Below are 15,061 nucleotides of genomic sequence, written 5' to 3'. Positions count from 1 at the left end.
GTATCAGCAATCATAAATCAAAGAAGAAATTTCTTAGAAATATGTTATGGTGACGAGGATCACTCGTCGCTTTGTGTAAGTTCCAGTACGACACAGCGCGGGGGCGCACTTGTTATGATTTTCCGATGGTAAAAACAAATTAAAAGTTGTTGTATTACTTATCAATATATAGTTTTTGACCAGCGAATGTGTGCAAATGTGAATTTTTTTGTCCGTCATTAAAACGGCGCATCACATTACATTTTCATCTACAGGTTACAAACTAGTTTTTGTAACATAGCTATATAGACGGAGCGCTCAGTTTTTCCTGTGGTAAAATGCATTTGGCCAAAATGGCATTTTATAAAAGATGAAATGCTACTATATGCACAGGCTATTTAAGTGTTGGCTATGTATTGGCTATGACTAGATGGCAAATGCTAGCCCTCTCTCTCAGGCGACGTCCCACATGTCTCAGTCTGTGAGTCAGTCAGACATCAAATACATAAAATATGAGCCTTTATAGACATAGTGTTTAGTAGTACTTATTCAAACAACAAGATATTTATTTACCCTTCGCAAAACTTTGTTCAGCTCAGCTGTTGTCTACTGTGCGGCTGCTGTGGATGGAATTTCAGTTGATTCAATGAATATAGAGGGGGCGGAGTTATCAGCTTAGTGACAGCTTGAGGATCGAATAAGATTTACACAAGCTCGTTTTAAGAACTTTCATTTGCTAAATATTTGTAAAACAGACAGACAGACGTAAAGGGTGACCAATAGCATTGATAAAAAAAAAACACCACCAAAAAAAGGGCACTTCGGAGTGTAAGGGAAAAGGGGCATGTGCTCTGCACAGGTTGAGCCCTTTTTTTTTGACAAATTAATCTAAAAAAATATTATTTTCACTTTTCCCATTTACAGTGTCAGTCACCCCAAGGATCAGAAACTGTGAGTTGTTTTTACACTCCTTTAGAGCAACCAAATCAAATCGAGTTTTTGTGTGTGTTTTTAGATAGATTATGTGGGAAAAGTAACAAAATTTCATTTCAAACTAACAGCCTGAGCTATCCACCCTCACCTTACAAACATAACATTTCAAACACGTTTTGCATAACAAATAAAGTTACATATATTTATAAATTATTTCACATATTTTAAATCATTAGTGCCTTGGAAAGAATTGTTTATTTTATTTATCCCAAAGCATATTTCTGCTTAAAAGGTTACATATAAATTGTCCTTAGCATCTTAGGAGTGTCTGGACTCAATATCTGATATCCTACAGTAGCTAAGATTTATTTCTGTACTTATAGTTGTAAATGATCTTACTTTTCTGGACCAGCCTTTATAAGAGTTATAAAAATCAGGGTGAAGCATACCGTTCACTGAAAAATATCATATTGAATATCTACTTCGTTATTTAAGAAGTATTTTTAAAAGTTACCATATGTTGATGTGACAGAATGTCTGTTGGTCCCCCCCTTGAACAACCTTTGGGGGTCAATAGCAGGCATTGTTAGAAATAGTAAAAGTTGTACCCGCCAACTGCTGACTGACTCTGTTACATGGACTCTCTAACGCTGATTTTTACTCTCATCTGGTGCTTGGCGAGTGTTAATTTTAGGTCCTGCTAGCAGGTCTTCAGAAGGTGTGACCTCCACGGTCAGTGGGTCTCCTGAGATTTTTTTAAACATTATTGCATTTAAAAAGAAAAGATTAAACTAAATGAAAAAAACTTACACATCTCCCAACCACATCAGACTACTGATGTCCAGCAGCAGAAAATACAATACACTGTTAACATATATATTTTCTGCTGCTTATTAATGGTGATAATACTTTTGTCAATTTTAATAGTTAACAAGTCTCGTAGAATGAACTCTTCTTGTTGCGAGTGATAATTATAATATCATTTCAAAAGATGATAATTATTTGCGGTATATTATTTCTATTCTACGTTTAAGTTTTAAATAATAATTTTAGTTCTATTTTTGTTGTTGAAATGTCTTTTTATTTGAGAAGATCGTAGCACATTTTGATGTTTATTTAAAATGTTTAAATAAAGTATATTTGAGATTAAATGGGTTTTAAGGCAGCAATGTACGGTTCGAATCACATCATCAAGTTCATCGATGATACAACAGTGGTGGTCTTACATATAAATATTATCAAAAAAAACTATTTGAAAATAGCTTGTATTATTAAATCTAACAAAAGAACATGCATTCCGCTAATAAACTGTGGGTGGTGTGAATCGAAAAAGAGGATGAGTCGAGACAACTGTGCCTAGGGAGAGAGTACACCCTCAATCTGACACTTTTCTCTGATGATGAACCACAGACCCTGGACGATGGCCAGTCCGCTCCTGGTTGTGTATAGTATATTTCTATTTCTGTCATTAGATCTCCTAAATATTACAGGGGCTCAGATAAAAATCTGAAAGCAGGAAGTGGCACTAAAACCGCACGGAAGCTGTGACTAATTATATAACTATAGCTAATAATTTTTAATTCTTAGGCTATTTAAATAAGTATAAAGCTCAGTAGGCTATTGTATATTATTTGATTGAAAATCTTTATCAAATATAAACAAAGAAAATATATAATTTGGCTAAACTTTCATGCATGAATGCATGTGTGAAATGATGGAAGATATTCACAGGTGTAAGCAGCTGTCGCACTTTTCGTATTGTCATTATAGCATTTTATTTTAAAAAATGATTTTTTTTTCTAGTCAACTAGGCGAGTTTTCCTTATATTTATTTTATTATTCATATAAAAATAATAATAACCTGTTTTGTTTAGCTATATTTACTGTTAATTGCAGGTCTCCAGACTGCGACCGACTACATTTTGTGAGCGGTCCACCGCGTTGTTTAATTCACAAAACTGTTATTTCTGTTGCATATTATCCACAGTATTTTCACACTTGTCTAGTATAAATATGTTACTTTGTTTCATAATTACAGAGTATACGTTTTTCTTTATTTGCCCTCAAAAAATGGAAGTGAAATGTGACAACATGGCGCGTGGGTGGGGTACATTGTAACATCTGAGGGGCACTTCGGAACTTGACCATATATGGCTTAAAATGTTATCTGATGGAATGAAAAAATATACATGACAAACTAAATCTTGAATAAAAACAATCTAATTCTAGAGTTGACAATGAACACATTGGAGCCATGTCTTGAAATAATAATTTCTAAACTGTCTATCAATCTTTATTCACCGGTTTCTCGTTGTTTCTCATTTAAATTAATTAAAGTAAATATTGTAAATTAAATCGTTGATGTCATAGAAAAGCACATTGTAACACAGTGTTACAAACGATACATCATCTGCGCTGGGAGTTAAAACTGGTTAGTGTCTCCTGCTAGTTATCAAAGCATTAAAAAACGATCTGAACTGATAAATAACAGATTGGAGATTAAAGTAATAGCAGATTTTCCTCATTATAAATGAATAAAGAAAACTGAGATGAAAAATATACTTAAGACAGAATTTTATGAAATGTAGCTACAGTGATATCTCCAAAGGATTTTTTTATTTTTAATATTTTCTGTATAACGGTGATATGGTAACTCATAAATATTTAAACCACGTGTGCTACAACCACAGACTGATTAAAAAGGTTACAACTAACCCTGCGTTACTTTGTTCTCTCTGAGTCAGGAGCGCGAGGTGCGCGCAGCGAAAATGATGCGAATATTGATGCTTTTCACACTAAAGTAAAAGACCGCTCCAGAGAAGGTCAACATGTTGGTATTCTTTCGAAAATAAAAAAAAAATCATGAAAACACAGTCACAGGCAGCAAATTTAGTTTTAATTTTGAAAAGCTTATCTTAAAAAAAAATTATAATAAATAAAAAAATAATAAAAACCTGTTTTCGCTAATGTAATTTCGTTTCAGAGTCAAACAGCCACTTTTATATATGTATTATTATGCATAATAATACATACCGTTACCGAAAACAGTTTTTTTATCCACTTTTAGTGGCACTTTAAGACTATGTGTATCATTGCTCTTTTGTTGATTCTGATTGCTTCTAATGTCCTCATTTGTACGTCGTTTTGGATAGCCTAAAAGCATCCGCTAAATTACTAAATTTAAAAATGACTAAATGAATATTAATGTTAGTTCCGCCTAGTGTCACAGAAAATCTCAAACACCGACTTCTTTCACAATACCTGACCAGAATCTGTAGCTAGTGCAAGTGTGAGTGCAGACCAGCATATATTTCATATATAGCTCCACTCATTTTAAGGGCGTTTTGCGTCAATGTAAGTAGTAAGTGTAATGTATCTTATCTTTGAAACGATTGTGTGTGTGATATGGTTGACTTGGCTGTCTATTACATTTTGCTGTCCGATGTGCAGTAATTGTCATGCTAATGCTTACATATTATTAACATGTCTTTAGCGCAATGTTTCACTATATATTTACATATAACCTTTATTCATAGTTGCTTATGTTAATGTTATTTATGTACATTTCACTTGTGTTTCGTTGTAGTTTGTTTATTAGTCCTCATTTCTGAGGTATTTTGAAGCTGTGAACAACTTAATGTGCATGAGCACTGGGCATGTCCAGACAAAGTCCCTCCTGCACCTGAACGAACAAATACAAATCAGAGTGATATGCATCCTTTATTGTTGTGTAACAGTGATCCAATATATTACTGTCTCTGGTGGGACAGGTAACATGCTGTCTGTATTTTGGCAATGTTATTGACATTATTTTAATCTCTCTTTCTCTCAGGGAGTAGTTGGAGGCTCTGTTACAGAGGGCTGTAGCTCACTGTCCAAAGGCTGAGGTGTTATGGCTAATGGGTGCTAAATCGAAATGGTTGGCAGGAGTTGTTCCTGCAGCCAGAAGTATCCTGGCTTTGGCTTTCCAGGTAAGCAGTGCTTCCCATCAGCTCTCCAGCTCCCATGACTGCATTATTAGTGGCAAGCATCATTATTGATAGCATCGTAGCATTGTAATGGTGAAGCAGCGGAACATGATACACTTTTTTGTACTAGATAATTACAAAAGTAATTCCTGATAGACCTGTAAAGCATAGTGGTGAGTAGTGGTAGGTTTCATAACTCACTCTCTTTTATTTATTTTATTCTAAATGCACTTTTAATGGACAATAAAGAGATCTATTCTTGTTTAAATATTTAGTTTTGGTAAGTCTCTTTTGCTCATCAAGGCTGCATTTATGTGATCAAAAATCTTTAAATACTGTAAAATTGTGAAATAATTGTACGATTTAAAATAACTGCTTTCGTTTTTAATATAATTTAAAATGTAATTTATTTCTGTGATGCAAAGCTGAATTTTCAGCATCATTACTCCAAGTCTTCAGTGTCACATGATCCTTCAGCAATCATTTTAATATGCTGATTTGATGCTCAAGAAACATTTGCGATTATCAATGTTGAAAACAGTTGTGCTGCTTTATATTTTTGTGGAAACCATACATATATTCAGGATATATTCATATTTATTTGATGAATAGAATGTTCAAAAGAACAGTATTTAATTGAAATTTAAATATTTTGTAACAATATAAATGCTTTTACTTTCACTTTTGTCAATTTTAATGCATCATTACTGAATGAAAGTGTTAATTTGAAATATATTTATATAAATAGATACTATTTAAATAGTATCCTCTCCTCTCTCTGTTTGTCTCTTTGTGTGTTAGGCTAACCCCAACAGCGAGGAGATCTGGCTGGCTGCCGTCAAGCTGGAATCGGAGAATAACGGTGCTGGATATTGCACAGTATTGCTCTTACAAAATGCAGCAGATGTGCTTGCTCTGCACACTATAAAGGACTTTTGGGAGTAAATGGTGCAGATGGGAGGTGTTCGAATTGCCTCTTGCCTGGGCTTGTTTAACTCTTGGCTCCAGGAAAGAGTGTCAGCATTTAGACAAATATCACCGGATCAAATGTACCTCAAGCACTTGGCAGGATTCCTCATAAGTTGTAATGTTATCAACAACAAATGTGATGATAGTGTTCCTCTTATTGGCTTCTCTCTGCTGTGTCCGTTCAGCTGAAGAAGTGTCCTCACTCCATGTCATTATGGCTGCTCCTGTCTCGGCTGGAAGAGAGAGAGTCGGGCAGCTCACATACGCTTGAGCCATCTTAGAGAAAGCTCGCCTCAAGAATCCACAAACCCCTGAGATCTGGTACGAAACCATGCCGAATCTACCAAAAGGGAATCAGGAAGGAATCAACAGAGGAAGAGATGGAGGCCATGCTGGAGGAGGAGGAGGAGGAGGAAGAGGAAGACAAGAAGGTGCTCAAAGAGGACCGAATCTGACGAATGAGATCCGCACAACACTGGTTGACCACTTTGTCAACCACGGCCTGACGCTGAGGGAGGCTGGACTGCGAGTACAGCCAAATCTAAGCCGATACACAGTGGCAAGTGTGATAAGAACATTTCGACTGGAAAATAGGTATTGTAAAAATATCATCATATCAAAAACATCTGCACGGTTTCAGTAACCGCTTACAGTACTGTATTCTATGGACTATCAGCATTTCTGTTACCTTTTCCTGTGAAATTACTGTACTATTGTATACTGTTTTTTTTTTTCTGCATGGGATTGAGGGTCAGGAACGACAAGGGGGAAGGCCTCCTATGTTCACAGAACAGCAGGAGATAGTAAACATGGTTTTGGCCAACAATGCTATAACACTCAATCAGCTCCAAGACATTGTCAATAACCACGTCAGTTTCAACAATATCCATCAGGTCTCAACATCAACACTGGCACGCATCCTAAAAAAAAACATGTTCAAATGAAGCAAATTTATCGAGTGCCTTTCGAGCGCAATTCCGAAAGGGTGAAACGACTGCGGCATGATTATGCAAAGGTATGTACTCACTTTAGCAGTGTGATCTTGCATACTGTCTCATATCTTTTACTGTACTGTAATATGTATACTAGATCTACACTGAACTACACAATTTTGCCTGACACTGTTCTTCAGGGAGTTTTATGGATGGAGAGGAGATCCAGCATGAGTTCATTAACGTAGATGAGGCTGGGTTCCACCTGGCAAGAACTCGAAGGAGGGGAAGAAACATCATTGGCCACAGGCCTATAGTCAACGTCCCAGGGCAACGTGGGGGTAATAATAACACTCTGTGTAGCCATTACACAGAATGGGGTTCTCCACCGCCATGTCCATATGGGCCCTTACAACGCAGCACTCATACTTCGGCAGCCATATCACCCTGGAGCCCAAGACCGGTTTCCCACTGAAGCTAAGCAGGGCTGAGCTGGTCAGTACCTGGATGGGAGACTCCTGGGAACACTAGGTTGCTGCTGGAAGAGGTGCTAGTGAGGCCAGCAGGGGGCGCTCACCCTGTGGTCTGTGTGGGCCCTAGTGCCCCAGTGTAGTGATGGGGACACTATACTGTCAACAAGCACCGTCCTTCGGATGAGACTTTAGACCGAGGTCCTGACTCTCTGTGGTCAGTAAAAATCCCAGGATGTCTATCGAAAAGAGTAGAGGTGTGACCTCGGCATCCTGGCTAAATTCACCCATTGGCCTCGGACCATCATGGCCTCCTAACATTCCCCATATCTGCTGATTGGCTTCATCACTCTGTCTCCTCTCCACCAGTAAGCTTGTGTGTGTGTGTGTGTGTGTGGTGGGCGTTCTGGCGCACTATGGCTGCCGTCGCATCATCCAGGTGGATGCTGCACACTGGTGGTGGATGAGGAGATACCCCCAGACTATGTAAAGCACTTTGAGTGCCTAGAAAAGCGCTATATAAATGTAATGAATTATTAATTATTATTATTATTACTTACATTCTTGGACCAATTGCACAACATAACCGCAGCAAATCAAATCGATCCTATGCAATACATTGTTGTCTGGGACAATGTGTCTTTCCACCGCTCTGCTCTGGTTCAGAACTGGTTTCAGCAACATCCACATTTCACCGTCCTATATCTTCCACCATACTCTCCATTCCTCAACCCTAAAGAAGAGTTTTTTTCGGCATGGCGGTGGAAGGTATATGATCTCCGTCTCCAGGCTGAGGTACCCCTCATCCAAGCCATGGAGGAGGCCTGTGACCAGATGGAGGTAGCAGCAATGAGTCACTCATTGACTTTGATTTTGCAATTGCACAATGTTTTGTGTAATACGCTTTGCATTTAGAGTTGTCTTTGTTCTTTGGGCTTACTTTATTTTTATGCTGAAAATACAGAAATTCTATACTGTATTACTTGCAGTACTTAAAGTATGCAATATATTTGCTGTACTGAGTTGTGAATTATTTACTTTTATTTATGGCAAAATTATTTTCTATATGCAATTAAAAAAAATTATCTCTAACTACATGCCCTGGACGCTGTGTTGTAAATTTTTTGATGTAGTGTCTAATGAATGCTGATGAGTGTTTATATATTGACTGGCTGCGTTTATCTTTTGAAAGCATTGTTTGATTTTGAGCACAGATCAAATGGTTTTGAGGCAAGTGTTTGATTTTGCCAGAAGAGTCAAGGGTTTTGTGAATATAGTTTAACGACTGGGTTTTGTGTTTAAAGTTTTGAGAATATGGGTGAAGGTTTCAAGAAATGTGTTTTAGCAATTGTGAAATACTGTAAATGATATTAATTTTATAATTATATCAGTATCAAGAAAATGAATGAGTAATTTAGATCAATAAAATGTTTACTGTATGTTGTTTGTCTTTAATGTTTTTCTTTAATTCAAGTTTGAAATCTGAGGGTGAATTATATTGTTTAGATTGTTACAACCACCTGGCTCTAGGTGAAGCAACATTACAAAAGGCCACACATGGAAGTAAATTTTACAAATGTACATTTAATAATAATAATAAAAAAAAATAGTAATTAGATAATAAGAATTAATAATAATAATAAAAAAGACATTCCAAGACAAAATTCCATTCCAAGGAAAATATTAATGGTTCCAAAGTCCAATTTAAGACACTCCTTTCTCCGTCTCCTTTTTATCACCAACTCAGTCACAGGTAACACTCCACACCATTCAAGATTCAAGTTTTATTTGTTATATGACATACAAAAAGCAGGTCTGGCATACTCTTTTTAGACTGTGCAAAAAAATAAATAAGAGAAAATTAAATACAAATAAGGAAACAACAGAAAAAAATAAAAATGAATTTTTTTTGGAGATAATTAAATACAAATAATGAAATGTACACAATATATTAAACTATACACAGATGATTTGTAGAGATGCTTCACAGAAACTGCTACACAGATGATATGCAGAGATGTAAACAATGTGCAGCGAGGATGAGTTGCATAGTTAGGTTGTCAAAAAAACGCAGTGTGCAGAGAGTTATTGGGTAGCCCTTAATAACCAGTCTATAAAGTGCAGTGTGATTAATGTCCATGTTTAGTACTCCGATAAGATGAGGGAAGAAACTCCTCCTGAGCCTCTCCGTTTTTGCCATCAGACTGCAGAAGCGTCTGCTTGACTGTAGCAGATGAAACAGTGGATTTCCAGGGTGTGTGGGGTCTTTAAGGATCTAAACAGCCCTAGATTTACATCTTCTGGTGTGGATGTCTTGTAGAGAGGGGAGAGATGTTCTGGAGATGCGCTCAGCTACTCTTTGCAGGGCATTTGAAGGTATTTGAAGCTGCTCACTCTCTCCCCTGGAGTACTGTTAATGATGAGTGGGTGTAGATCCGCTGCTGCCTCCTCCTGAAGTCCACAACCAGCTCCTTGGTTTTCCTGACATTCAGAAAGAGACAGTTTGTTTGGCACCATGATGTCAGACTCTCTAAAATAAAAATATTAAATAAATTAATCGTTTTACAAGCTTTGAGATTCTTGGAAAATGAAATAGTCTTTTTCAAAAACAATATATAAAGGATTTTGACAATTGAATTTACTACTTGTGAATATGAAATTTTGCATGAAGTAATAATAAAATATTCTTTAATTTTTATCTTTTGGTATATTGAAGAAGCCAAACAGTAAATCCTTAAAAAGCAGAGAGAAACAATGGAGCACACTGAGATTGATAACACTAGAGAATTCAATCCAAAATAGCTGTGTGTGAGGACAATCCCAATAGATATGTATATCAGTTTCATTAGGGTCACCACAAAAACAACAGCTTGTATCTATGTCTGATTTAAACCTTTTCAAAAACACTTTAGTTGGGTAAAATCTGTGTAATAATTTGAATGAGATTTCTCTAACCTTGTTTGTTATTATGTATTTCGAAGATAGATTCCATACTTTTTTCCAATCAATATGATCGACCACATTCCTAAAATAAAACACTACATAAGGAGTTGTTACAAGCTCCTTATGAAAAAGTGATCTCTCATAGTTACGTGATGAAGAAGGTGACAAAAAGCATAGTTCTCCTACTGGGATTTCAAATGGGTCTAAAGAAATAGATAAAGTGCTGGATGATCTAACAGAATCCTAAAAGCATAATAGCTCCTTTAGGAATAGCGTCCATGACAATGGAAAATTCTTTGGGAGTTACTGAAAAATGTAATTTACATAAAAATTCTTCATAACATAAAAGAATACCTTATGAGTTAAATAACTGGGAAACAATTAGAATGTTTTTCTCAAACCAATTACTAAAAAACAAAGATTTTCTCTTATATACAACCCGAATTCCAGAAAAGTTGGGACGTTTTTTAAATTTTAATAAAATGAAAACTAAAGGAATTTCAAATCACATGAGCCAATATTTTATTCACAATAGAACATAAATAACGTAGCAAATGTTTAAACTGAGAAATTTTACACTTTTATCCACTTAATTAGCTCATTTAAAATTTAATGCCTGCTACAGGTCTCAAAAAAGTTGGCACGGGGGCAACAAATGGCTAAAAAAGCAAGCAGTTTTGAAAAGATTCAGCTGGGAGAACATCTAGTGATTAGTTAAGTTAATTGATATCAGGTCTGTAACATGATTAGCTATAAAAGCTTTGTCTTAGAGAAGCAGAGTCTCTCAGAAGTAAAGATGGGCAGAGGCTCTCCAATCTGTGAAAGACTGCGTAAAAAAATGGTGGAAAACTTTAAAAACAATGTTCCTCAACGTCAAATTGCAAAGGCTTTGCAAATCTCATCATCTACAGTGCATAACATCATCAAAAGATTCAGAGAAACTGGAGAAATCTCTGTGCGTAAGGGACAAGGCCGGAGACCTTTATTGGATGCCCGTGGTCTTCGGGCTCTCAGACGACACTGCATCACTCATCGGCATGATTGTGTCAATGACATTACTAAATGGGCCCAGGAATACTTTCAGAAACCACTGTCGGTAAACACAATCCGCCGTGCCATCAGCAGATGCCAACTAAAGCTCTATCTTGAAAAATGGATGCCATATGTGAACATGGTCCAGAAGCGCCGTCGTGTCCTGTGGGCCAAGGCTCATTTAAAATGGACTATTTCAAAGTGGAATAGTGTTTAATGGTCAGACGAGTCCAAATTTGACATTCTTGTTGGAAATCACGGACGCCGTGTCCTCCGGGCTAAAGAGGAGGGAGACCTTCCAGCATGTTATCAGCGTTCAGTTCAAAAGCCAGCATCTCTGATGGTATGGGGGTGCATAAGTGCATACGGTATGGGCAGCTTGCATGTTTTGGAAGGCTCTGTGAATGCTGAAAGGTATATAAAGGTTTTAGAGCAACATATGCTTCCCTCCAAACAACGTCTATTTCAGGGAAGGCCTTGTTTATTTCAGCAGGACAATGCAAAACCACATACTGCAGCTATAACAACAGCATGGCTTCGTCGTAGAAGAGTCCGGGTGCTAACATGGCCTGCCTGCAGTCCAGATCTTTCACCTATAGAGAACATTTGGCGCATCATTAAACGAAAAATATGTCAAAGATGACCACGAACTCTTCAGCAGCTGGAAATCTATATAAGGCAAGAATGGGACCAAATTCCAACAGCAAAACTCCAGCAACTCATATCCTCAATGCCCAGACGTCTTCAAACTGTTTTGAAAAGAAAAGGAGATGCTACACCATGGTAAACATGCCCCGTCCCAACTATTTTGAGACCTGTAGCAGAAATCAAAATTGAAATGAGCTCATTTTGTGCATAAAATTGTAAACTTTCTCAGTTTAAACATTTGCTATGTTATCTATGTTCTATTGTGAATAAAATATTGCCTCATGTGATTTGAAAGCCTTTTAGTTTTCATTTTATTACAATTTAAAAAACGTCCCAACTTTTCCGGAATTCGGGTTGTACAATGTCTTGATTGTTCCAAATGAAGTACCGGTGAGGGGAGAAATTGTGCTTAAAGATTAATGACCATGCAAGTAACTTAGATAAATTGTAAGGGATTCTAGCAATATTATAATTACTGATCAATAGGAAAGCCAACTAATTTGGAAAAATAGTAATTGGGGATAAAATTCCATATAAGGTAAGCCCGTCCTTTCCGGGAGATTTATTGTTTTTAAGTTCTAGAATTGAGTTACTAACTTCAGATAAAGTAATTTCACTTTAACAGACTCCAGAAAAGTATGGGCTGCCTCTTCCGAATTTTTTTTTTATGTACAGATAACTGTAAAATTTAGCACAGAAATGTGCAATTGACTGAGGATTATTAGTGACAGTCCCCTTAATATTGAGAGTTTTCTAATCTGAAAATATATACTGTGTGTTACATTCTCCCTCCTCCAGCCATTTTTGTCTAGATCTAATATAAGCACCCTGTGCCCTATAAGTGTACATCTCATCTAATTTAGACCGCAGGTCAGCATACTCAAGCTTATCAGATTCAGAAAACAACTCTGGGGTTTAGAAGAAAGTATTGCAATTTTAGACACCACCTTATTTTCTTCTGCTCTCTTAAGTTTAGCTAAATTACTACCAAATTTTCTAAAGTTTTTACTAACTTCAAACTTCAACAGCTCCCACTGGCAACAATATGAATCTAACACTAAAGCACTTCTCCAGTACTGCTCAATCAATAATGTAATATTCTTCTAGACATCTTCAAAATGGAGAAGAGAATTGTTCAATTTCCAGTAAGAAAGAGATGAGCTGAAATCAAGGGATGCAGAATGACAAAGCCTAATAGACTTATAGAAGCAGCTCTAGAGGGAAACCTATCTAAATCACTGTTTAAAACCATATTGAAATCCCCACCTAAGATAAGAACAGCATTGGGGTATTTCTTTAACCAGTACTGTATATTTTCACTGATTAAAGTAGTATTTTCTATAGAAGAATTATACCCATAAACGTTTAATAACACTGAGATGGTCTGACCAAGTGAAAGCACTAATAAGAGAAAATGACCCTTTGGATCACTGTCAGCGTGTAGAATCTCACCAGCAAACTCATTTTTTTAAATGGTGACACCTGCTGAACGCTCTGTACCGTGCCACATCCATACATCACTGCGCCACTGGGACCTCCAAAATTTAACATCGTCCTGTGTAGAATGGGTTTCTTAAAAAAAAGAAAAAGTCTGATACATGGTTTTTAACAAACAAAAAGAGGGCTTTGTGCTTCACATTGTTTCTTAGACCCCTGGCATTAAGAGAAATGAACGATATTGACATTGAAATAACCAACAGCAATGAACAGCTGTTAACACGACTCGAAACAAAGGCAAAAAGTCAAAACTGACTGATACCGCTCAGTGGAAACGAGCCATTATTCCACTCATCAGCTCCTTAGTAGAGATTGCAAGACCTGAACTGGGTATGTCTGATAAAAGGGAGATACAGGCTTGAAAAAAGTTCCACGGCTAAAACATTAGTGCTCCTCGGATCAAAAAAATAAAAATACAACTGTTTTTGGTAACGTCATTTCGTTTCAACGTCGAACTGCACGTTTTATATATATATATATATATAATTATGCACAGTCATTTATTAATTAGTTTATAGTTAGAATATGCATAAATTAATCAAGCAAACAAACCTCGTCTTTTTGTCATATAGTCTAGCTCGGGTTTACATTTGAGTGTCTTTAAAACGGTTTAATGATAACTTGTATAAGCTATATATTTGTACTCCGAATTATTGTTTTGTTGCGTTTTTTTTCTTCCTTTTTTTTCTTTACAATTTAAATTATACATATTTTTTTAAGTTGTTAAAGTTGTACGCCTCCAAGTCACCTAAGGGATTACATAATTTGACACGCATGTTGGCTAGCTTACTTGAAAAATGCACCATCTTTAGGACTGTAAAGTTAAAGAACTCGTGACATCTGCCAAATATGGTAACCCATACTCGGAATTAGTGCTCTTCATTTTACCCGTTCAAAAAGTGCACACACCCGGGGCAGTGAACTCACACATACCGTGTACTTCGGTGAGCACTGGTGTCCCATACACCACACAGCCCTGAGTGTCTTTGTGGATAGAATCATAGACAATACAAACCAGCAGGAGGCAGTACTGTCTTACTCTTTTATTCTGAACACAGAATTAGAATTTACACGAGCAAGGCCATATCACAAGTCACTCCCCTACACATCTCCCTCCATGACTGTGACAGTCACCAACAGGGCAATAAATTAAACCAAATTAACTTGAACATAAACATACATAGCATTGCTAACGCAAAAAAATAAAATAAAATCTTGCTTAAGTAACACATAAATGAACTCTAAACAAATACCCATAATGCACCTGGCTGCTAGAAACTATTTCTTCCTTATTGTATTTTTGGGTAAGAATAAGAAGCACTTGTTCCAGTACTTAGTGTCTTTCATTCCAACATAAGAAAACATTTCTGGAATCTGCATATGGAAAAGCATTTAGAGGGCACTTGGGTCCTGAGGGTGGAAGAGAGTGCTGTTCAGATGGGATTTCAAATAAATCTGTTTTGTCTATTATGTCATGTCTTCTCCATAAATACATTTGTGATCAAATATTTATCACCAAATAAGTTCCTCTATTTATTTTATTCATAAATGCCCACGAGTGACTTTTATCTTTGACATTTACAGTCAACAAACTTATTACTGTGGGGTTGATTTATTTTAGCCACTTGTGTCTAAAATGTAATCTTTTGAATTAAAAAATTAAGCTCATACTGTACACAAAATATGGTTC

At 36.5% G+C, this 15,061-nt stretch overlaps 1 protein-coding gene across 3 annotated transcripts in view; it reads right to left on the bottom strand.

Moving 5' to 3' along the window:
- LOC132140559 (uncharacterized) overlaps positions 1-15,061 on the bottom strand; it is a 42,142-nt gene that overhangs the window by 17,313 nt on the left and 9,768 nt on the right. The gene's annotated exons all lie outside the window — the stretch shown is intronic.

Source organism: Carassius carassius, chromosome 5, assembly GCF_963082965.1.
Source record: "Carassius carassius chromosome 5, fCarCar2.1, whole genome shotgun sequence".
In the NCBI taxonomy this organism is placed as follows: Eukaryota; Metazoa; Chordata; class Actinopteri; order Cypriniformes; family Cyprinidae; genus Carassius; species Carassius carassius.
This window is presented reverse-complemented; position numbering and strand designations above follow the sequence as displayed.